The sequence below is a fragment of the Phacochoerus africanus genome, chromosome 14, assembly GCF_016906955.1.
Source record: "Phacochoerus africanus isolate WHEZ1 chromosome 14, ROS_Pafr_v1, whole genome shotgun sequence".
NCBI classification, from domain to species: domain Eukaryota; kingdom Metazoa; phylum Chordata; class Mammalia; order Artiodactyla; family Suidae; genus Phacochoerus; species Phacochoerus africanus.
Window position 1 is genome coordinate 3,880,081 of NC_062557.1, and position 23,503 is coordinate 3,903,583.

At 45.9% G+C, this 23,503-nt stretch overlaps 1 protein-coding gene and 1 pseudogene across 7 annotated transcripts in view; one reads left to right on the forward strand and one right to left on the reverse strand.

Moving 5' to 3' along the window:
- TNRC6C (trinucleotide repeat containing adaptor 6C) overlaps positions 1-2,798 on the reverse strand; it is a 90,847-nt gene extending 88,049 nt beyond the window's left edge. For all 7 annotated transcript variants that reach the window (XM_047758570.1, XM_047758572.1, XM_047758571.1 and 4 more), the window contains exons 1-2: positions 2,765-2,798; positions 2,011-2,032 (exon numbers count right to left, since the gene is read on the reverse strand). The gene's annotated coding sequence lies outside the window, so the exon portion shown is untranslated. The remainder of the gene's footprint in view (positions 1-2,010; positions 2,033-2,764) is intronic.
- Positions 2,799-18,965: 16,167 nt separating this feature from the next.
- On the forward strand, positions 18,966-19,432 carry LOC125114720 (60S ribosomal protein L23a-like; annotated as a pseudogene).
- The last annotated feature ends 4,071 nt before the right edge of the window (positions 19,433-23,503 follow it).

Consider the following 23,503-nt stretch of genomic DNA (forward strand, 5'->3'; position numbering starts at 1 on the left):
TTGAACCTGCAACCCCATGGTTACCAGTCGGATTCGTTAACCACTGAGCCATGACGGGAACTCCCTAATTTTGTACTTTTAAATGACAGTTATAAGAAATCACTATTTCTTATTCAAGATCATAAATTCAAAACAACCACGTGCCACAGCCCTTTGGGGTCCTCTGACAAGTGTTTCAAAATTTGTACTACCACTGACTGTGTGAGAGACAAAAATGTCCTTTTTGAATATTCATCTAGGAGTAACCATCGTGGCTCAGTGGAAACGAATCTGATTAGCATCCATGAGGACAAAGGTTTGATCCCTGACCTCCTTCAGTGGGTTAAGGATCCTGCGTTGCTGTTAGCTGCGGTGTAGGCTGGCGGCTACAGCTCTGATTCGACCCCTAGCTTGGGAACCTCCATACGCTGCCAGTGGGGCCCTAAAAACACCCCCCCCCCAAAAAAAAATTTAATCTTCATCTTCATGAACATGGCTCTGGGGTAAGGGCTTTGAAACACACTGCACTGGGGCTGCAGCCTGGGCTCCCTCACGTCCTGTCCTTATACTGACACCAGGCCAAGAGCAAGTACCTAACTCACTACCAATCTGTTCCTTTACTGTCAACCAACACCCGCCCTGCTCACCTATGAATTTCAAATGACACAAACTTCACTTTGAAAAATACAAATGCCAAGCAAAAGCGGAGCACTGGCTGTGGCTCTGCCTGAGACGGCCCTCTCACAGGTCTGCAGGACGCGTGTCTGCATCTACAGTCCCGGGCGACGGTCCACCAGAAATCGAGACTTACAGACGAGCAATCACAGCCAGCCTCTAGTGAGCCTGGGCACCAGACCCTGTTCCTGCCCAGTCTCGCGTTTAGTCGTCACCACAGCTCTACCGGGTGTGACCAGACCATCCACTTGTTACATGGCTTATTTTATTTTATTTTGTCTCTTCTACGGCCGCACCCGAGGCATATGGAGGTTCCCAGGCTCGGGGCTAATCGGAGGTGTAGCCACTGGCCTACGCCAGAGCCACAGCAACGCCGGATCCTTAACCCACTGAGCAAGGCCAGGGATAAACCCGCAGGCTCATGGTTCCTAGTCGGGTTCGTTAACCACTTGGCCACGACGGGAACTCCACATGGCTCATTTTAAATGTGAGACACCTGAGGCTTAAAGATGTGCCAGTGCCCCAAACTAAAAAGAGCTACTGTGAGCTCCTCAGCACTGGACAGTCCCCGATCATGCCATCTACCAAGGGAGGAGGCTTCCTTCCCTCCTGCTTAACCGCCAGCATGCCGCGGAGACACCAAGTGATGCTGAGAACCACAGGTGTTCCCACCCACACCCTCGGAGCCAACCAGGAGCCACTTCTGGACTTGGAGAAAAGAAACCTTCACACATCAATTAGCAAAGAAAGACTAGACAAAGACTATACCTCTTTTTATTACAAATAGTTGGCAAAAAGGAATTGAAGCTTTAAAAAAAAATTTAAGTATCCTTTGGTTGTTCTTACTCAAATTGGATCAACTTTATCAGCTTAATCCTCACTTGGTGGAAATCAAACCAAAGGAAAATTAGAAAGCATGGTTTAGAAAGCTAATATAACATTCTTTAGTTAGATTAAGCAAATGCCAACAAGAAGCAGATGCAAAACCAGTGATGAAGGAGGAATTTCACGGTGAATGATAAGCAGATTCAGAGGCAGGGTTAGACTCCTTGTTTTTGCTTTTGTTTTTCTTTTTCGGCTGCACCCATGGCATATGGAAGGTCCTGGGCCAGGGAGCAAATCTGAGGCAGAGCTGCAACCTATACCACACCTGCAGCAACTCCAGATCCCTAACCCACTGCACCTGGCCATGATCGAACCAGGGCCTCCACAGAGACAAGCCGGATCATTAACCCACTTCACCAAAGCAGGAACGCCTGGATTCTTTGTTTTTAACCACCAGTTAAAACAAGTCATCTTCACCATAAACTTCAATACTGCCATAAAATGTATCCCCCACAAGTAAAATAAACTTACCTTTGGTTTTTTGATCAGCAGCCTGAAAAAAAAAAAAAAGAGAGAGAGATTCTTTAGGAATAATGTGTAGAATGTACAGCTTGATGAAAGCTTACGAGCAGACTTTAATACTGGAAACTTTAAAAACAAGTTTTTGCCCCATTAATTTATTAAAATTGATTACTGGGAAAAGTGTATAATTCTCTATGTGCTATTAATTGTGTCAATATTGATCTAAAAGCAAAAAAAAAATCTATCTGGAAGCTCACTTGAGCTCTATATTTTAATACAGACTAAAAGGTATACGGTTTTAACTATAAGGTGCGTTAAATTAGGCAAGAAGAAAACAAGCAGCACACCTCGGTACATGAAATGGCCTACAAGTCAAGCACAACGGTGAGATTTACACTGGGACTTTAAATTCAGTATTTGTTAGTAGGAGTTGTAAAAGAACACCCACAAAAATTAATTCTAGCTTCTCTGAGAACGTCGGTTAAACGGCCCTTAGACAGGGCTGCTCTGGACAGTGGACGGTAGAAGAGCACGGATACTGCTCTTTACTGCCAACGACTAAAATCACAGTCCTTCAAAACACTCTCTAATATTCTAGTTCCTTAAGAAAGACATTCCGCGGCTGTCACCCTTTATCTACGTCACTAGCCCTCCAGGCTGAGCACACCGAATCTGGAAAGTAATAAAGGGAACGGCTGTGACAGCTCAGGGAGGCACAGCGTGATGAGACACAGGGACAACGAACGAAGAACTCCAGGCAAACCTTTTTCTGAGCACCTTCCTTCTTTTTCTTTTCTTCCTGCTTTTTCTTTTTCTTTTCTTCCATCAAACGTTCCTCTTTTTGTGTTTCTTGTTCTTTCTCCCTATTAAAATTAGAGAAAAGTGGAATTAGTATAATGTCCATGTTGGATCAAAAAAACAAAACGCACGAGCTGCAGAAAGGTTGAGGTCAGAGTTTCACACGCGGTGTAAAGAAGGACCCTCCGAGGTGTTCCGCACAGTCATTCGCGTCACCACAGGCTCCGCTCCTCTAAGCACGAGGGCAGGTGGCTCGGACACGTGTGGGTCATTCACTTGGCCTACATCTGCTGAACGCCCACCTCCTACCAGGCAGTGCACTGGGCACCAAGGGTACAAAGTCAGAAAGACACAGTTCCTGCAGTCCAGCCCAGCCAGCATTTCTTTTTTCTTTTTCTTTTTTTGCTTTTTAGGGCTGCACCCACAGCATATGGAAGTTCCCAGGCTACAAGTTGAATCAGAGATACAGCTGCTCACCTACACCAGAGCCACAGCAACGTGCGGTCTGAGCCACATCTGTGACCTACACCACAGCTCACAGTGCTGCTCAGGGACCACCATCACCAGAATCTACCTAGTAAAGTGTGGCTTTGTGGGTCCCACCCTATTAAGCGAAGGTTCCTGGGTCCCACCCCATCAAAAGTGAAGGTTCCTGGGTCCCACCCTATCAAAAGTGTAGGTTCCTGGGTCCCACTCCATTAAGTATAGATTCTTGGGCCCCATCCAACCAAAAGTGAAGGTTCCTGGGTCCCACCCTAACAAAAGTGTAGGTTCCTGGGTCCCACCCCAGTAAGTGAGGGTTCCTGGGTCCCACCCTTTTAAGTACAGATGCCTGGGTCCCACCCTAGCCCAACCAAATCAGTCTTGGGAGGTGATGCTTATGTACACACTTTCCATTTGTTTGGCAAGCCAATGGTTTTTTAAACAATGATCCCTGCACGGCACAGGGAGCCACGATAAGGGCACAGTGGATGTGGCACAGAGCCATGCTGGAAGAGACAGCCCGTGAGCTATGGCTTACATCCTGCAGACCTGTCTGGTTGGGACAGGGTGTGGTGTCAGTTATCCATTTACTGCCTGGAGCTTGGGTCACCTTTTAGCACTCACTCTGCAGTAACCAACAGCTGTCCCTCCCACAAATGCAATGCGGAGGTGTCCCAGAGAAGGGTGCTAGGAGGATCTGCAGGAGGAAGGCACTGTCCCCCAGTCTCTGGCTGCTCTGTGCATCGGGGCGGGGCAGGCTCTCAGGGCTCTTGCTGAGGACCCCAGCTGTGGGCCCACAAAGGGCAGTCTCTTAACAACCTTGTAGCTCTGGCTTGATCAAGGGTCACCTTGCCATGATACTGTCACCACAGACACTGTCACTACAGGCACCCACTGCTCGCTCCTCTCCCACACCAGTCTCTGTGGTCCTCTCCCAGCGACATGGCTATAACCCTTCTGATGGGGATGCCACATGCCCCATGCCCATGATGCTTACACTCCTACCTCCTCTGCACACCTGTGCACTGGCCACCAAATGCAGTCTGGCACCAGGAGGGCCACCACAAGGGCTCCTGTGAGCCCGAGCACCGGGCTACCAGCTGTGGCTTTCCCAGGGTGGAGGCTCACTTCCCGGGACCATCAGTCCTTCCCCAGCCCCGGGAGGGGCCAGCTTCCAGCAGTCCTTCCTCAGCCCTGGCTAGCATGCAGTTTAATTTCTCGAGAATAAACTTTCCCTGTTTACATCACCACGTGACTTCTACCTCCCGAGAGGGCCCATATGCATACAGGTGGGAAGGAGGGCTTGACCGACCAGCAGAAGGAATATTACACACAAAAGCCTCAGCAGAATGTCACTGTCCACACGTCGCTGCTGTTTATTAATTTTGGAGTTTGTTTTTAATTTGTAAATGTGACTTACATAAACTACTAAATGCACAAGGAATCTCAACCTGGTGTCAGTCTGTCCAATTTGAGTATCACCGTAATAAAAATGAGTTAAACCAACATGGGGCGGGGAAGGGGGGTGGGGCGGACTTAGACTCCTCCTTTCAAAGGGTGGTTCTTGGCTGCTCATCTGAATCACCTGGGGGAGGTGTCTTACGGGGCAGAGGGTTAAGGATCCCATGTTGTCACTGAAGGAGCTCGGGTCACTGCTGCGGTGCGAGTTCAGTCCCTGGCCAAGGAACTTTCATATACCAGGGGCGCAGCCAAGGGGAAGGGAAAAAAAAGAGGAACCACCTGGAAAGTTTTAAAAACCTCCAATGCCAAGGCTGCAACCCTTTTTGGTGAAACCTCTGGGCACACAACTCAGACATCAGCAGTTTCAAAAGCTTCCTGATGACTCCAACGATCAGCCAGGGCTGAGAGACTTTTTAAAAGGTCAGAACATTTACCAAGCTTGGAAGGTGATTCTTATCCACTGTCCTAGGTGACATCTTTTAGGAGTATTTTCATGTTAAAAGGTGCAGAGACACTAAGGGACCTTATTCAAATAGTCTTGCACGGTGCAGGCAAGCTCTCCTCTGAGTGCTGGGTTGGTGCTGTAATCACCACACTGCTGCCGCATGTCTAGGGAAGAAGGGAACACGATGCACCCCAGGGAATGCAGTGGCTGCCCGCCTCTACCGTTATCTTTTCTTAATCTAGAGCATAATGACAGCCCTAAATTATCTTCAGATCTTGAACTTAATAAAGTAGGCAAGTAGAGCTAGCTACATTGTAAAAAGGTGATCTACAGAAGATGGAATAAAAATGATTTCTTAATTTTATTACTCTGAAAATTAAATTAATTAGAACCATCTATTCTCCCAGCAGTACAGTTACGGTTTTACTGTGCCAGTAAAATAAAACGCTGTAAATAAAGAGTCCACGCAGCCATGAGATATCTTACCCTTCCCTGCCGGAACTCATGTTTCTATGACAAAGCACAATTCAAGTGCATAAACTTTAAAAAAGTTTTATCTAGTTTCTTCCTAACTAGCACTGATTTCTTCTGCCGCTAACTCCTGGTGTACAATTTCTGCCAAATTAACTTTTTCATTAATAATTAAAAAAAAACAACATTAAATCTTGATTTTATTTTATGTGCTGTGCCTGCAGCATGTGGAAGTTCCTGGGCCAGGGATCAAACCCATGCCAGAGGAGCGACCCAAGCTACTGCAGTGACAATGCTGGATCTGTAAGCTGCTGTGCCACAAGGGAACTCCTTGTTTTTATTTATAGAGTAGTACGTGCTCATAGGAAAACAAACAGTGCAACCAAAAGACAGACAATTCCTTCTTCAATGCCCAGGCCCTCTCCTCGGAGCTAACAGGTTAACAGTTTATCATTCTCTCTTAAGACTACGTAGTTGTGTACCTTTAAAAGTGCTGGGATCCCTATTTCTTGACATCCATCTGAGACACCAACAATTTAGTCTTTAAGGATGGCTATGGACTTGGTTCTTCAGGACCCTTATCTCCCATCCCACCACGACCTTTAGGCAAAACAGTGACGCCACTTGCTTTAGCACATGTCAATGTTTTCGGCAGAGCTGGGGAGTGCGTGAGGACATTTAACTTCTTGTGAGCTGCTTTTTCCAGAGTTCCTAACCGTTCCTCTTGGACTTTCTCCCATACAAAGATTCTATTTTTGTTTTTTACACAGCCACCCTCTTCTAGTTTAAAAACATGAACCCTGTCCTCAACTGCATGCCCCAAACTCCCTTCCCGAGCCTTCAGTCTAGCTCCCTCTGGGCTAGGAGCACTCTGCTGGACTTTTCTAAAATCGTCTGGTTATTTTATTTATTTTTTTTAGGTCCACACGTGCGGCATATGGAGGTTCCCAGGATAGGGGTCGAATCAGAGCTGTAGCTGCCGGCCTACACCACAGCCACAGCAACGCAGATCTGAGCCACATCTGTGACCTACACCACAGCTCACGGCAACGCCAGATCCTTCACTCACTGAGCGAGGCCAGGGATTGAACCCACAACCTCAGGGTTCCTAGTCAGATTTATTTCTGCTGCGCCACGACGGGAACGCCGTCATTTTATTTTTGAGAAAATGTAATTGTGATAAAACACCCATGAAATTCGCCCTCTTAACCATCGTTAAGTGTGCAGTTTGGTAATGTGACAGTCACACAGTTGTACAGCCATCTACGGAAATCCTGTCATCTTGCAAAACAGAAGCCCTGTGCCCATTAAACAGCTCACTACTCTCCTCTCCCCAGGCCCCTGGCTACCACCCCTCTATTTCTGTTCCTTTTTCTTTCTTTTTTTTTTTGCTGTGTGGAAGTTCCCAGGCCAGGGATCGAACCCATGCCATAGCAGTGACAACGCCGGACCCTTAACTCACTGAGCCACCAGGGAAATGCCTCTGTTTTTTGTTTTCATTAACTTTACTACCTTAAGTACCACACCGTAGCTCTGAATTGCACTTCCTTAATGATTAGTGGTGCCAAGCACCTTTTCATGTGCTTCCCGGACATTTTTTTTTTTTTTTGTCTTTTTGCTATTTCTTTGGGCCGCTCCCTCGGCATATGGAGGTTCCCAGGCTAGGGGTCAAATCGGAGCTGTAGCCACCGGCCTACGCCAGAGCCACAGCAACGCTGGATCCGAGCCTCGTCTGCAACCTACACCACAGCTCACGGCAACGCCGGATCATCAACCCACTGAGCAAGGGCAGGGACCGAACCCGCAACCTCATGGTTCCTAGTCGGATTCGTTAACCACTGCGCCACGACGGGAACTCCTTTTTTTGCTTCCCGGACATTTTTATGTCTATCTGGAGCGTTTGTTTACTCTTCTATCATAGTTTCATTCTTCCTTCTCTAAAGCTCTGTATCACTTCTGTCAACCCAGACTGACACAGGAGAAACTAAGCAGCAGACCAAGCAGAAGGAATGGCCTGTGCAAAGCCCTCCTCACGGCCCACCCGTCAGTGTGGACTTGGTCACCCCATGACTTCCCTTGTCTTCCTCCGGAATGATGCCCTCAGTTATGCTGGAATTGGCCACCTTTGTGTTTCACTGAGGGCTTGGCTAAGCATAAATTCTGGGTTGAAAATCAAGTTTGAACGCACTGTGCCACTGAATTCTAGCATCTAGTATGTACTCGAGAGAAGTCTGCCTTTTAGTCCTTTCTAGGTGATCCCTCTCCTCTAAAGCTTTTGCCGCTAGGATTCTCGATTTCAGGACCATGCGCACACTGGTGTCTTCCCCCCCCCCCTTTTTGTGCTCAGTGTTTGGCTGATGCTTTCAACACAGAGCCATTTTTTTCAGTTCTCTGTTTTATTGAAAACATCTTCTGTTTTCTAAACAACTTATTAAGTCTCTTGGATGGATCATCATGATTTACTTATTTATTTATTCTTTATCTCTTTAGGGCCATGCCAATGGCATATAGAGGTTCTCAGGCTAGGGATCGAATCGGAGCTGTAGCCGAGGGCCTACACCACAGCCACAGCAGCGCACGATCTGAGCTGCATCTGTGACCTACATCAAAGCTCACGGCAACGCCGGATCCTTAACCCACTGAGTGAGGCCAGGGATCAAACCCATGTCCTCATGGATGCTAGTCGGGTTCACCAACTGCTGAGCCACTACAGGAACTCCTGGATCATCGTAATTTATCTTCATGTTTCCTATTTTTTGTTATTATTGTTCTCAGTTTTCTCAGTGCTTGCTTGAACTTGGTCTTCCAATCCTTCTACTGAGTTTATCCCGTGATATTAAATTTTATTTTATTTTTTGTCTTTTTGCCTTTTCTAGGGCCGCTCCCGTGGCATATGGAGATTCCCAGGGGTCCAATTGGAGCCATAGCCACTGGCCTACGCCAGAGCCACAGCAACTCGGGATCTGAGCCGCATCTGCAGCCCACGACAATGCTGGATCCTCAACCCACTAAGCAAGGCCAGGGACCGAACCCGCAACCTCATGGTTCCCAGTCAGATTCGTTAACCACTGTGCCATGACGGGAACTCCGTGATATTAAATTTTAAATAACTTTCTTATTCTCTAGTTGCTCTGTCCCCACAGTACTCTGCTCTTGTTTTATGGATGTAAATCACCATTATGCTAGCTGAGGATGTTAATTAGGGTTTTTCTGAAGCTCTTCTAAATTTCTTGCATTGTTTACTTCCTTTCTGGACACTTCTTCCCTTAGACTCCCCCACCCGCCCCCTTTTCTTTATCTTTTTCTTTTCTTTCTTTCTCTTTTTGCTGTTTAGGGTTGCATCTGTGGCATATGGAAGTTCCCAGGCTAGAGGTCAAATCAAAGCTACCGCTGCCGGCCTAGCCACAGCCACAGCCACAGCAATGCAGGATCCGAGCCACATCTGCAACCTATACACCACAGCTCATGGCAATGGTGGATCCTTAACCCACTGAGCGAGGCCAGGGATTGAACTTACATCCTCAGGATACAGTCAGGTTTGTTAACCGCTGAGCCACGAAGGGAACTCTCCGCCTTTTTTCTTTTTAAGGCCACACCTGAGGCATATAGAAGTTCCCAGGCTAGGAACTAATCCGAGCTGCAGCTGCCGGCCACAGCCATAGCCACAGTCACGGCCACACCAGATCCGAGCCATGCCTCCAATCTACTCCACAGCTCACAATCCTTAACCTGCTGAGTGAGGTCAGGGGTCAAACCGTAATCCTCATGGATACTAGTTGGGTTACACTGAGCCACAGTGGGAACTCCTAAGACTCCCTTCATGTGAGAACCTTTCCTCAACTGTCTGGTCATCTTTGGTTGACCACTCAGAATAAAAGTGAGGCACCAAAAAACCAATTAGTTTTGTGTGCATGGGCTGGGCTTGCTCCCCATGGACTCTGCTTTAGGGAGATCGGCTGAGGAGCTGGCCATTTTGCTAAAGCAGTCTCAAACGCCAAGACAGGCAGCCTTTCCCCCTGATTACCAGGGTGCTTTATCCAGAGTTTTAGCTACTACAGATGCAAACTAGCATATATAGGCTGGATCAACAAGGTCCTACTGTATAGCACAGGGAACTGGAGTCAATATCCTGGGATCAACCATAATGGGAAAGAGTACATTTATATGTATAAATGAATCACTGCTGTATAGTAGAAATTAACACAACGTTGTAAATCCACTGTACGTCAACTTAAGAAAAGGCAGTGGCGGAGTTCCTGTTGTGGTAGATTGGGTTAGGAACCTGACTGGCATCCATGAGGATGCATGTTAGATTAGATCCCTGGCCTCGCTCAGTGGGTTAAGAAAGCGGCGTTGCTGCAAGCTGCGGTGTAGGTTGCAGACATGGCTCAGATCCAGCATTGCTGCAGTGCAGGCCAGCAGCTGTAGCTCCGATTCGACCCCTACCCAGGGCACTTTAATATGCCTCGGGAGTGGCCATTAAAAAAAAAAAAGTCAATGACAAGAAAAAAGGGGAGGAGAGGACATAAAAAATAAAAGCAGTGTCTGGAAAAAAACCATCAACTACAAGGACTAAATGGAAATTCAAATATGAAAAAAAAGGATGAGCTATGAGACCTTAACCACCCAGAAACGCTCCAGGGCTGGCATTTTAGATGCTGTTCTGCACTGACAACAGCCTCTCCCCACTCCTGTGTCCACTGCGCCCCGTTCACTAACTGCGGAAACCTTACTCCCCAACTTCCGTTTTCTTCTAAGCTATTTTCATCGGTTCTTTCCTAGAGAGCCCAGACCTGAGAGCATCTCAGATGTTCGCTAAGTCAGTCTCTCGGAACCACACAACTAGCACATGATAGGTACCGTGGTGTGCGCCAGGGGCACAGAGAACAATGGCATTGTAAGTGCTCTGGGGTTATACCAGTGAACAAGGCAGAGCAGATATGCTTTTAAGGATATTCATATAAATAATGCGTCAAAAAGAACAATATGGATGTATATAGCTGGGTCACTTTGCTGCGCAGCAGAAATTGACACAACACTGTAAATCAACTATAATAAAAATTAATTTAAAATTGCGTCAAATGATCACTATATCACAACAGGGATATGCAGAAAGTGCGAAGAGAGCGTGAATGATGAACATTTCAGTCCGCTTGGGCGACACCGTCTGCTTATGTTATCTTTCTATCACTGCTGGGGGACCTTACATCCCTCTTTTAATGAACTCTGCTGCCCTCTGGGCTGTTAGCTCCTCGGCGGCAGGACTGTCTTCGGTCTCTGTGGCACCAAGAAAAGCCAGTCATCATTCAGACACTTATGGCACCAATTTCTGGTCCGTAATCTCAGCTGAAATCCAACATAACTGGAAAAAAATCTTCTCTAAGTATAATTTCTTTCCAAGTGAAACTTTATTTTCTGAAATGACCAAGTAATACTTAATAAATTTCTATCTACTCTTTGAGGCCAGTGAGATTATAAACACTTTTTTCCTTTGTGGAGAAGTTGTGAAACAGACTTACCAGTCAAGTCGCAAGAAGAATAAAGAAGAGGCATGGCCAGGTTGGGAGAATTTTTTTAAATTTTAACTTAGTTTTTTTTTTTTTCTTTTTAGGGCTGTACCGGAGGCATAGAGAAGTTCCCAGGCTAGAGATCAAATGGGAGCTGCAGCTGCTGGCCTTCACCACAGCCACAGCAACGCCAGATCTGAGCCGTGTCTGCAACCAACACCAACCACAGCTCAAGGCCAAAGGCAGATCCGCAACCCACTGAGTGGGACCAGCGGTTGAACTGTCATTTTCATGGATACTAGTTGAGTTCGTTACTGCTGAGCCACAACGGGAACTCCTTAATTTTAATTGCAACTTAAAAAAAGTCATTTAAATACATATGGTTTTATATACACGTGTAAAAGTAACCATATACACTTTTCTTGTCACAAGACATGTTTCTCTGAAAACTCCATCTTGTCCTTCTTTACTTTATCCCATCTTCCTGCTTGAAAAACAGTCACAGTGCTGGTAAATGACTTAAGCTTAAGAACTGTTATGTGCCTAGAGGTTAGAGTAAGAGCTTACTTAACCTTTCACCAGCTAAGTGGCTTTTAAAATAGTAAAAGAACTTACATAATAGTAAACAAACCCTTTATCATCCACCCATAGCCACTCCTCACTTGATCTCATCTAAAGAGCACAATAAAAGCAGTGTGGTTTCTTGCGGCAGGGCTCTTGGTCCCTGAGACCTTGAGTCCCCCGTTCCCACCTATACTTAAGATAAATGTCTCCGTGTCTTGTTTTATGTTAACTTTTTTCCTTAAGTTCCACAGCACCTGTTCTTCGGCCCCATCCTGCTGAGCTGGTCTTGGCGTTTTCCCAATATAATGTGTTTTGTTCTCATTTGCTTGGCATCTGCTTTCCCTCCCTCCACATCCACCCCAGAGGCCCACTCTCCCCCAGCTCCCCCCAGTAACCAGAGCCACCCCCTTTCCTGCCTCCCTTATCCATGCTCATGTCATCATACGGACACATACCCACCTATATATTTTTTAAATTAACTAATTATTTAATTTGGGGGGGTGCTTTTTGGGGGCCGCACCTTCCCAGGCCACAGGTCGAATCAGCCACAGCTGCCGGCCTACACTACAGCAACGCAGGATCTGAGCCACACCTGCCATCTACACCACAGCTCACGGCAATGGCAGATCCTTAACCCACTGAGCGAGGCCAGGGATTTCATCCTCGTGTATGCAGGTCAGATTCGTTTCTACTGAGCCACACCCAGGAACCCCCCGACCTATGCATTTTTACAAAGGATTTTATATGATGATGGTTTTGTAACACAGGGATCATGTTATACAAACTTTTCTGCCTCTTGCTTTTCTCATTCAGCATGTGGGTCTCTCCTCAGCTCCCTCCCACCTGAGAGCTACTTTATTACTTCCAATGGCTACATAATACACCCAGCCATTCCTCTACTCACACACAATCACTTCCTTTCCAGTTTATTACTGCCGCAAATAACCCAGCTCTAGCCTCTCCAGCTCCCGCTAAGGAAAACAGCCTTGCTTTGATTACTGCTATTAGTGGCAAGTAGGTGAGGAGAAATCTACTGTGGGGCTCACCTGTGGGACCCAGTGCAAGCTGGAAGGGCCAGGGTGGACAAAAACCACCTATACTTGTGTGGCAAGACATACTACAACGGGTCCCTAGTATGCTGAGTCTTTTTCTTTTTTTTTTTGTCTTTTCTGGGGCCGCTCCCTCAGCATATGGAGGTTCCCAGGCTAGGGGTCTAATCGGAGCTGTAGCCGCAGGCCTACACCACAGCTACAGCAATTGGGGGTCCAAGCTGTGTCTTGTGACCTACACCACAGCTCAGAGCAACGCCAGATCCTTCACCCACTGAGCGAGGCCAGGGATCGAACCCGCAACCTCTTGGTTCCTAGTCGGATTTGTTAACCACTGAGCCATGACGGGAACTCCACTATGCTGAGTCTTATTGGGAAGAAAATATTTATAATAATCTGGATTTTCAAGATGCACATTTCTTTTATTCTCAAGTTGTTCAGCAGTCACAGCAATCACTGTGGAGAAGGAAGCCACACTCACCCCTCGGAAGCAGCTAAAGGAAGGTCGGGAAGTAGTGGAGCCTCCCTGGTACGATCATCTCCTACTCCTAATTAAACTGCACATTTCCTGGAGAAACGTGGGTGTCAAAGATTGAGTTACGACAGGAGACGGAGCCACCCTATGCAAAAGCACTCCCGGTATAAAGTCTTCCAAATTTCCAGTCTTTTGTTGGTGGATTACTTCTTTTTTGCAAAACAATGGGATTTTTAAAAAAGAGGGTGGGCTTGTTTCTGCCTGTGAGGTTTAGTCACCAGAAACTGTAACTCGGTTTCACTAGGTTAGTTTCACCTACAGGACACATCACAGCTTATGCTGTGAAGTTAGACTGGTTGATTCCAATGTTACGTCCTTAAAATATTCACTGTGGAGTTCCGGTTATGGCGCAATGGTAACAAACATGACTAGTAACCCTGAGGACTGCGGGTTCAATCCCTGGCCTCAGTCTGTGGGTTAAGGATCCAGCGCTGCCATGAGCTGTGGTGTAGGTCGTAGATGCGGCTTGGATCCTGCATTGCTGTGGCTGTGGCATAGGCTGGCAGCTGTAGCTTGGATTCGACCCCTAGCCTGGGAACCTCCATATGCCTTAGGTGCGGCCCTAAAAAGAAAGAAAGAAAAAAAATTAACTGTGTATGTTAAAAGCCATCATTTACAACGTTTGGCTAATTCGATTAGAATTTCTTGGCAATGTTTAGGTTAGGAAGGCCTGGTTAAATGTTACCAGACAAAAAGAAAAAAAAAAAAAAAGGTAAGGGGAAGGAAGTGGTATCCTGTGCAGTTGTCACAGAGGTTACAACTCTGAATTTTTCAGCATGTATCTGAATACCTGTTACCTATAGGATAGACCCTCGTGGGCAGGAGCAAAAGGATAAGACAAAAACAGTTTTAGATCTCGAGGGGTGCAGAATCTAACAAGAAAGTGGTGGTAAGGCTTGGGTTATCCTTAATACTTGATAGACTATGGAAATAAAACAGTATAATGTAGTGGAGAGCTTATACTTGGGATTCCGAGTCATAGACCTGGGTTCTAAATTAAAGGTTACTAGCACAGAAGGTCAAGAACCTGTAGGCTCAAGTATGAGATGGCCTGCGTGACAGAACCATGCAGTCATTCAGCATGACACTAAGGCATGGGGCGGAAAAGGGAACCAGGGCTCTGACAAACAGGAGCAGAGGGTGGGAGGAAGAGTGTTATTTGAAGATCAAAGGATGATGTGGTTACAGAGACCCTAAGGTCTCCTGGTGTTCACACTTTGTGTAATGCCCTCCTCGGGAGAGAGAGTGCAGGGGAATATGGCAAAGATGATGGGATGCTGCTCCCTTGACTAGTTTGTAAGATCTATTTGGCAGACCGGCTTTTGTTGCCCTTCCAGGTGTGAACACTGAAGAAACAGCTGCCATGAATCCTTCTGTTGCAAGGAAATGAATTATGGCAACAGCCTGAGTGAGTCTGGAAGCCTACCTTTCTCTGGTTAAGCCCCCCAACCCCCCAATGAAAACCCAGTCCTGGCCTTGACTGCCGTTTGCAGGGGGCCTGGCTAAGCCATGTCTAGCCTCTAGACCCACAGAAACTGTGAAATAATAAAATGTGTATTGCTTTAAGCTTGTGGCAATTTGTTACACAGCACAGAAAATTAATACAGGTCATGATTTAAGACTTCGGTGGCCGGCCAAGATGGAGTTAAGCTCACTACAGCCTCTTTCCGCCATGGATTACAACAAAAACCTGGCTGAGGCGCAATATAAATACAAAAACACAAACTATGAAGAGTAAACAAAAGCAGGCAGATTAGGAAGAGGGTGGGGAGTTTCTCACTTCCCCTTCTCTCTCTCTCTCTCTCTCTCTCTCTCTCTCTCTCTCAGATTGTTGTTGTTTTGTTGTTGTTGTGACTGGGGGTGGGCCCCGTCACAGAACGGTGCTGTTGCTGTTACCTTGGTGGCATAAGCAGCTAAAACCAAGAGAACCCCACCTTTTTAAACAGAACTAGGAAAATGAGCTCTCATGAGCCAGACAGTGTGCGGAGCCCCAAGAGGAGTTAGCTGGAGACCCCCCAATTCTGGGCTCACCTTCAAGTCACACACGTGTGGGGCAGACCTGGCAGAGCAGAGGCTTTGTAAGCTGACCTACAACTCCAACTACCCTCCCCTGTCCCCCCCAGCCTCAGATTAACCCCTGGATGGCACACGAATGGGCCAGGCCCAAAGCAGCACAGCACAGAGGCGGCTTGGGAAACTGAATGACTCTGGAACAACTGCCCACAGAAGGCAGGACGGGCTTTGTGGTCTGTAACTGACTGGGCTCGCTGCCTGCTAAAACAGAAAACAACAAAACCAACATGCTCTTGGGGAGTTTAATAGGACTCAAAGTCTGTACAGCACATGCAGAACATCCAGGATAAAATCCAAAATTACCCTTCATACCAAGGATCAGGAAAAGTGTGGCCAGGCTGTCATCCCAAAAGACGGGATGCCAACTCCCAGATGACCTAGGTGTTGCCATTATCGAAGACTTTGACATTTAATTTGACTGAAGTATGGCTGACTTACAAGGCTGTTCATTTCTGCTGCAGAGCGGTGATTCAGCCACACACACACACAAATCCATCCCCACACAGGTTATCAGAGAGCACTGGGTTGATTTCCCTGTGCGATACAGCAGGTCCCCGCTGATCATCCATTCCATACACCAGAGTAAGACTCTGCCATTCCCCAAACCCCCAGTCCCCCACCCCCACCCCATCCTGCCCCTCTGGCAACCATACCTTCCTTTTCAAAGTCCGTGAGTTTGTTTCTGTTTTATAAATAAGTCCACTTGTACCCTTTTTAAAATTCCACATACAAGTGATATCATAGGGCATTGTCTTTCTCTGTCTGACTTACTTCACTTAATACAGTCATCTTTAGGTTCATCCGTGTTGCAGCAAATGACATTATTTCATTCTTTTTTATGGTTAATATTCCACTGTATAGAAGTACCACATCTTCCTTATCCATTCCTCTGTCATGGACATTTAGGTTGCTGCCATGTCCTGGCTACTGTAAATAGTGCTGCAGTGAACACTGGGGTGCATGTATCTTTTCGAATTATGCTTTTCTCTATGTATATGCCCAAGAGTGGGACTGCTGCATCACATAGTAGTTCCATATTTAGGGTTGCTTTTTTTTTTCCATCTTTTTTTTTTTGTCTTTTTGCCACTTCTTGGGCCGCTCCCGTGGCACATGGAGGTTCCCAGGCTAGGGATCCAATCGGAACTGTAGCCGCCGGCCTACACCAGAGCCACAGCAATGCGGGATCCGAGCTGCGTCTGCAACCTACACCACAGCTCACGGCAACGCCGGATCCTTAACCCACTGAGCAAGGGCAGGGACCGAACCCACAACCTCATGGTTCCTAGTCGGATTCGTTAACCACTGCGCCACGATGGGAACTCCCATATTTAGTTTTTAAGGAAACTCTGTACTGTTTTCCATAGTGGTTTTACAAATTTATGTTCCCACCAAGAGTGTAAGAAGGTCCCCTTTGCTTTTTCTCCACACCCTCTCCAGCGTTTACTGTTTGTGGAATTTTTGATGACGGCCATCAAGACTGGTGTGAGGTGACAGCTCACAGTAGTTTTGATTCGCATTTCTCTAATAATTAGTGATAATGAACATCTTTCATGTGCTTTTTGGCCATCTGTCTGTCTTTGGAGAAATGTCTATTTAGAACGTCTGCCCATTTTTTGATTGGGTTGTTTGGGTTTTTTTTTTTATATAAAGCTGAATAAGATGTTTGTATATTTTGGAGATTAATCCCTTGCTGGTTGCTTTGTTTGTAAAGATTTTCTCACAGTCTGTGGGTTGTCTTTTTTTTTTAATAATTTCCTCTGCTGTATCAGTTTTTAAGTTTAATTAGGTCTCATTTGTTTACTTTTGGTTTTATTTTCATTACTCTAGGAGGTGGATCCAAAAAGATCTTGCTGTGATTTCGTGGAAGAGCATTCTGCATAGGTTTTCCTTGAGGAGTTTAGAGTATCTGTCAAAGACTTTAAAGCAGTTATCCTAACTATGTTCCCGGAGGCAAATGAAGGTAAATGCTCTTGAAACGAATGGGAGTGTAGGTGTTTAGAGCAGACACATAGAAACTATAAAAAGAGAACCAAATGGAAATTTCACAACTGAAACATAAAAGATCTGAATTAAAAACTTCATTAGATGGGCACAATGAAAGAACGGATATGAGAGGAAAGAGTCTGTGAACTTAATACAGCAAAAGAAATGATCCAATTCGAAGGACAGAAGGAAGACTTTCAAAAATGCAGAGTCTCATAATGTCCCTGGGGTTCCAGGAGAAGGGGACAAAGAGATTGGCGAAGAAAAACAATCTGAAAAAAATAGTGGGAAACTCCCCAAATTTGCTGACATAGATGAATTTATAGATTCAAAAGCTCTGTGAACTCTAAAAAGAATAAACCCAAACAAAACCATACCCAGACGTGCTATATATTAAGGACAAGCACCTTAATATATGACAAAAGGATATATGCTGTATAATTCCATTTATATGACACTCCAGAAAAAGAAAAATTATAGGAATGTCAAGCAGTAATAGCCTGTGGCTGGGGCTGGAGGGAGATGCTGACTGCAAAGGGGCAGAGCAAGGGAACTTTTTTGGAGGATGACAGAACTGTCCTGAAGCTTAATGTGATGGTAGTTATATGTGTCTATAAATATTATATATATACTATGAAACTTACATAAGTGTACACCAGAGAGTAAACTGCACTGTATGCAAACTTTTCACAAAGTGGGGGAAAAAGGCCCAGCAAAAATAAAAAAGCAAAAGCAAAACAATACTGATCTGTGGTGGGGGGTGGAGATTCTGGAGGAGGCTGAATCCTCTCGTCGTGCACCCCCACCCCTCGCTGGCCCTGAGCCAGAGATGAAGGTTCAGAATAAACCCAAACAAAACCATACCCAGACGTGCTATACATTAAGGACAAGCACCTTAATATATGACAAAAGGATATATGCTGTATAATTCCATTTATATGACACTCCAGAAAAAGAAAAATTATAGGAATGTCAAGCGGGAGATGAAGGTTCAGTTCAGTGGAGGAGGGGACATGGAAGGAGTTGGGAGGAACTGAGTTAAAGATTTTCCTCTCCCGAAGGACCAGTGTACCAGGAAGCTGACCGCAGGAACCTTCATTCGGAAGGATGGGGAATCGCCAGAGAGCAGAGGAGAGGCCTGCAAAATCAGCTGGCCTCAAGGCATTCCAAAAGAACTGACAGTATTTTCATTTTAGTGCTAATACAAGACTTCAGCCCCAGGACTTCTCTGGGGCACTTCTTAGCAGTGCTTTTGCTTCTCACCTGATAAACACAGGTTGCGCTGCTTGCTGTCTAACCTCGGGCAGAGACAGATCCATTTCCCTGCTCCGCCCACACTTTCCTGCATTCTGTTATCTTCTTCCATTGGCTTTTCATCACAGAGCAAAAGACGTCCTTCATTGGGCAGGCTTTCTCTGAACAACAAAGGTGAAGACCTCCCTCTCTACTGTTGACTCTCAGCTCCCTTCACTCCTCCCTTTGGTAACTGTACCCCAGTTCCCTGGAGGATCAGTTCCTCCTCTCTCTGACCTTCAGGGCAGTGGCTCCAGAGGTGTGTCTGGCCAATTACAAATCACTGCAGCCTTTTCACAAAGATGGCGCCGAAGGTGAGGAAGGAAGCCCCCGCCCCCTGCAAACTGAAGCCAAAGCAAAGGCTTTGAAGGCCAAGGAAGCAGTGTTGAAAGGCATCCGCAGCCACAAAAAAAGAAGATCCCTCCGGATGTCACCCACCTTCCGATGGCCCAAAACACTGCGGCTCGGGAGGCAGTCCGCATATCCTTGAAAGAGCGCCCTGAAGAGAAACAAGCTTGACCACTGTGCCATCATCACGTTCCCTCCCCACTGAGCCAGCCATGAAGAAGACAGAACACGACACGCTTGTGTTCGCTGTGGAAGTCAAGGCCGACAAGCACCAGATTCAACAGGCTGTGAAGAAGCTCTGTGACACTGATGTGGCTAAGGTCAGCACTCCATCAGGCCTGATGGAGAGAAGAAGGCATATATTCCACTGGCTCCTGACTATGATGCTTTGCATGCTGCTTACAAAACTGGGATCGTCTAAACTGAGTCCAGCTGGCTAATTCTAAATACACAAGTCTTCACTTTAAAAAAAAAATTAAAAATTGCATTTTCTAGGCCACAGTGCTTAGATTCAGGATGACTCTGCATGTGCACTTCATAGGACCAATGGTCAAGCTGAAGGTCTCCCCCAGAGGGCCTGAAAATAAAGCTGAAGCCATGGGCGAGAAGCTAAGCAATGGGATGAGAGTTAAGCCTTGAACCCAGGAATGAGGCATTTCTGTGGGCTGGTACCTAGGGCCTTGCCCCTTCCTGGTCCTACCAGGCCAGTGGAGACACTCCTTGGAAAGCAGATCTTGAGTCTACTGGCAAACGGCGGGAGCAGATTCACCTCAGTGAATGTGCTTGCATGGGGATTAGCTCTTGCTGCCTAGATTTTGCAGGCTGCTGGGCCTGGCTTTTCAGCTTTTCCTTCACATCATTCCAAAAGCCCCTCTTTCCCTCCCCCCTTAATTTGTACATAGTCATTTTCTGTTGCTTATAATCAAAGAATCCTGATAAGGACAGTTTCTCAACAATCTATTTATTTAAATTAGACCTTACTAAGTAGGAGTAACTAAGTACTAACCACTTAGTACCTTACCAAGTAAGTGCTAACTGGATTTAGCACTATTTGATTACGACTTGTCTCAAACTAATCATGTTCAGTAAACTTTTTTTTTTTTTTAGGACTGCATCCATGGCATATGGAGGTTCACAGTCTAGGGGTTGAATCGGAGCTGCCAGCCTACACCACAGCCACAGCAACGCCCAATCCTTAACCCACTGAGCGAGGCCAGAGATCGAACCCACAACCTCATGGTTCCTAGTTGAATTTGTTTCCACTGCGCCATGACAGGAACTCCCATGTAAACATTTTTAACTACTATAAAAATTGCTATAGGAGTTCCCTGGTGGCCTAACAGTTAAGGACTTGGTGTTATCACTGCTGTGGCTCAGGTTTGATCCCTGGCCCTGGAACTTCTGCATGTCATAGGTATGGCCAAAAAACAAAACAAACCTGCTTTAGTATTATTACTATATTACATGTCAGTTACAAGCGCCTGGCCGAAAACACACAAAACAAACTCCTCCCCCAAAAAACCCAAACTGCTTTGGTAATACTACATTACATGTAAATTACAAGTATAGAAGTTATAGGTAACATTTTGTGAAAATGTTTTCTTTATTTCATTTCTAAGTCTAAAGTAGCCTCAAATTAAGTCAGAAAATGACACTGTAGTTTTTACTGTTGCTCCATTTCAGAGTCAATTTATATAATAAACTTGAACACATACTTTAAATATGTTTAAAGAGAAGCAAATCTCCAACCAATCTCTCAGATACAGTAGTCCTTGTTGGCACAGTCTAGTATGCAAGCTATAGGATTTATTATTATTATTATTATTTGGTCTTTTTGCCTTTTCTAGGGCCACTCCCATGGCATGTGGAGATTCCCAGGCTAGGGGTCGAATCAGAGATGTCGCTGCTGGCCTACGCCAGAGCCACAGCAACAAGGGATCCAAGCTGCGTCTGCGACCTACACCACAGCTCGTAGCAATGCTGTATCCTTAACCCACTGAGCAAGGCCAGGGATCGAACCTTCGTCCTCATGGACACTAGTCAGATTCGTTAACCACTGTGCCATGACGGGAACTCCAAGAATTTATTATTATTATTAAATTATACTTGATTTATAATGCTGTGCCAATTTCTGTAGAGCAAAGTAACTCTGTCTCATATATGTGTACATATACATATATATTTGAATATATATATTCTTTTAAAAATATTTTTTCCATCATGGTCTATCCCAAGAGATTGGATATAGTTTCCTGTACTGTACAGTAGGACAAAGTGGTTATTAAAAATAATAAGGATTTCATTGTGAGAACATTTTAAAATATGTACTGTGTAACCAATGATAAGCATGCTTTACCCCAAAGTGTCTACTTCAAACTACTGAGGAATTGAGAGGCAGGGAATGGTGCGGGCTATTGATTTATTGCCTCTCGGCTCCACACTCCGAAACCTGGGACCTTTAAACATCTTCCTTTGCCAGCCGGCGCTGTGTTACCGTGTATTCAATAGAGGGTGCTAGAGACACGCAGCGGGAAAGGAGGGCTCTGCTCCCGGCGCCTCTATAATCCCCCCTCCCCCCGGGGGAGGACCTTCTCAGGGACCTCCACCCCATACCCACGCTCAGGGCCTTTTCTGCCATCCCTTGAGCCATGGCTGTATCCTCTCCAGAGGTGTGGACCTCAGCCAGGGGGCTCTCGTGGGGTGTCTTATCTCAGTTCTGGGGGCTACCCCTTATACCTGCTATTCCTACAAATTTTTTTTTTTGTCTTTTTGCTATTTCTTTGGGCCGCTCCCGCGGCATATGGAGGTTCCCAGGCTAAGGGTCCAATCGGAGCTGTAGCCACCGGCCTACGCCAGAGCCACAGCAACGCGGGATCCGAGCCGCATCTGCAACCGACTCCACAGCTCACGGCAACGCCGGATCCTTAACCCACTGAGCAAGGCCAGGGACCGAACCCGCAACCTCATGGTTCCTAGTCGGATTCGTTAACCACTGCGCCACGGCGGGAACTCCTATTCCTACAAAATTTGAAGCTTTAAAGCTTTCTTTACCTCCGACTAGCAAATCCCTCATTACTCCAAAGCCCTGACAGAGTTAGCCAATTTTTGTATTAAACTTCCCTGTTCACATTACTGTTTGGTTTCTCTCTCCTGATTGATAGAAGAATCCTTAAATTAGAGCTCATTTCAATCCTGACAATACACTGGAGACTTAAAATACTGCCACACCAATAAATAAGTAAAATTCACAGATGGGCCTCAATAACAAATAAATGACAACAACTGGGGAGTTCCCGTCGTGGCACAATGGTTAACGAATCCGACTAGGAACCATGAGGTTGCGGGTTCGGTCCCTGCCCTTGCTCAGTGGGTTAAGGATCCGGCGTTGCCCTGAGCTGTGGTGTAGGTTGCAGATGCGGCTCGGATCCAGCGTTGCTGTGGCCCTGGTGTAGGCCGGAGACTACAGCTCCAATTAGACCCCTAGCCTGGGAACCTCCATATGCCATGGGAGCGGCCCAAGAAATAGCAAAAAGACAAAAAAAAAAAAAGACAACTATAAAACTCTAAGTTAAGTTTAATTAATAACACATAGAACTGAAGTATGAAACTGGATAGGTGGGAAAGGGACTCTGTTTGCCTGAATTTGCCTAATGTCACTTGCCCAGTATTTTTTGTTTGACTCCATAATATTTCCACAGGTACCTCTGAGCTAGTTTAGAAAAGGCTCTCATTTGTGGCTATGAAGAAGAAAGGCCAAAGTCTGGCACCACAGAACTGCAGGCCAGTCCCTGAAGTGATGGAACGGACACCTGGGGAGGCCATCAATGAGAGCTGGACTGCAGGTCATCTCCAGGGTAACTTTCTATTAAAAATGTTGCAATTTTGTGAACTAAAAGGACTGTGAACTCTAAGACTTGATTTCGATTTTGGGAGCCACTAAACTAACTTGTGCTCAAAGTTGGATTCTAATTTGGGAGAGGAGGCGAGTGCACAAGACCTGGGCAGAAATAGCTTTATGACAGTCTGCACAAGGGAAAAGTCAAATATAAAAAGAGATGATCCCACCATTCACCCAGTCCCTGATGATCCAGAAACATCTGTGAAGCCAGGGTTTGTATGTGGGTAGCAGGAAAGAAGGCTTCAAGCACACGTGCTGGAGTCATAAGCTGATAAAGGCCTCAAATGCCTGCCTAAACATTTTCTATAATGAAACCTAGGGGAGGAAATACATTATGTGACCAATTATATCTGTGCAGGAAAAAACCACAGGTGTAAAAAGAATGTTAATATTTCACATTAAAAATGTGAAATGCAAAAACTCATATTGCAGAAATGATAAGGAAGAAAACCTATCTGAAAAATTATCATTAAAAAGTTTTAACTCTCAAGAGTTCCCATCGTGGCTCAGTGGAAACGAATCTGACTAGTACCCAAAAGGACGCAGGTTCTATTCTTGGCCTCAGTCAGTGGGTTAAGGATCTGGCATTGCCAT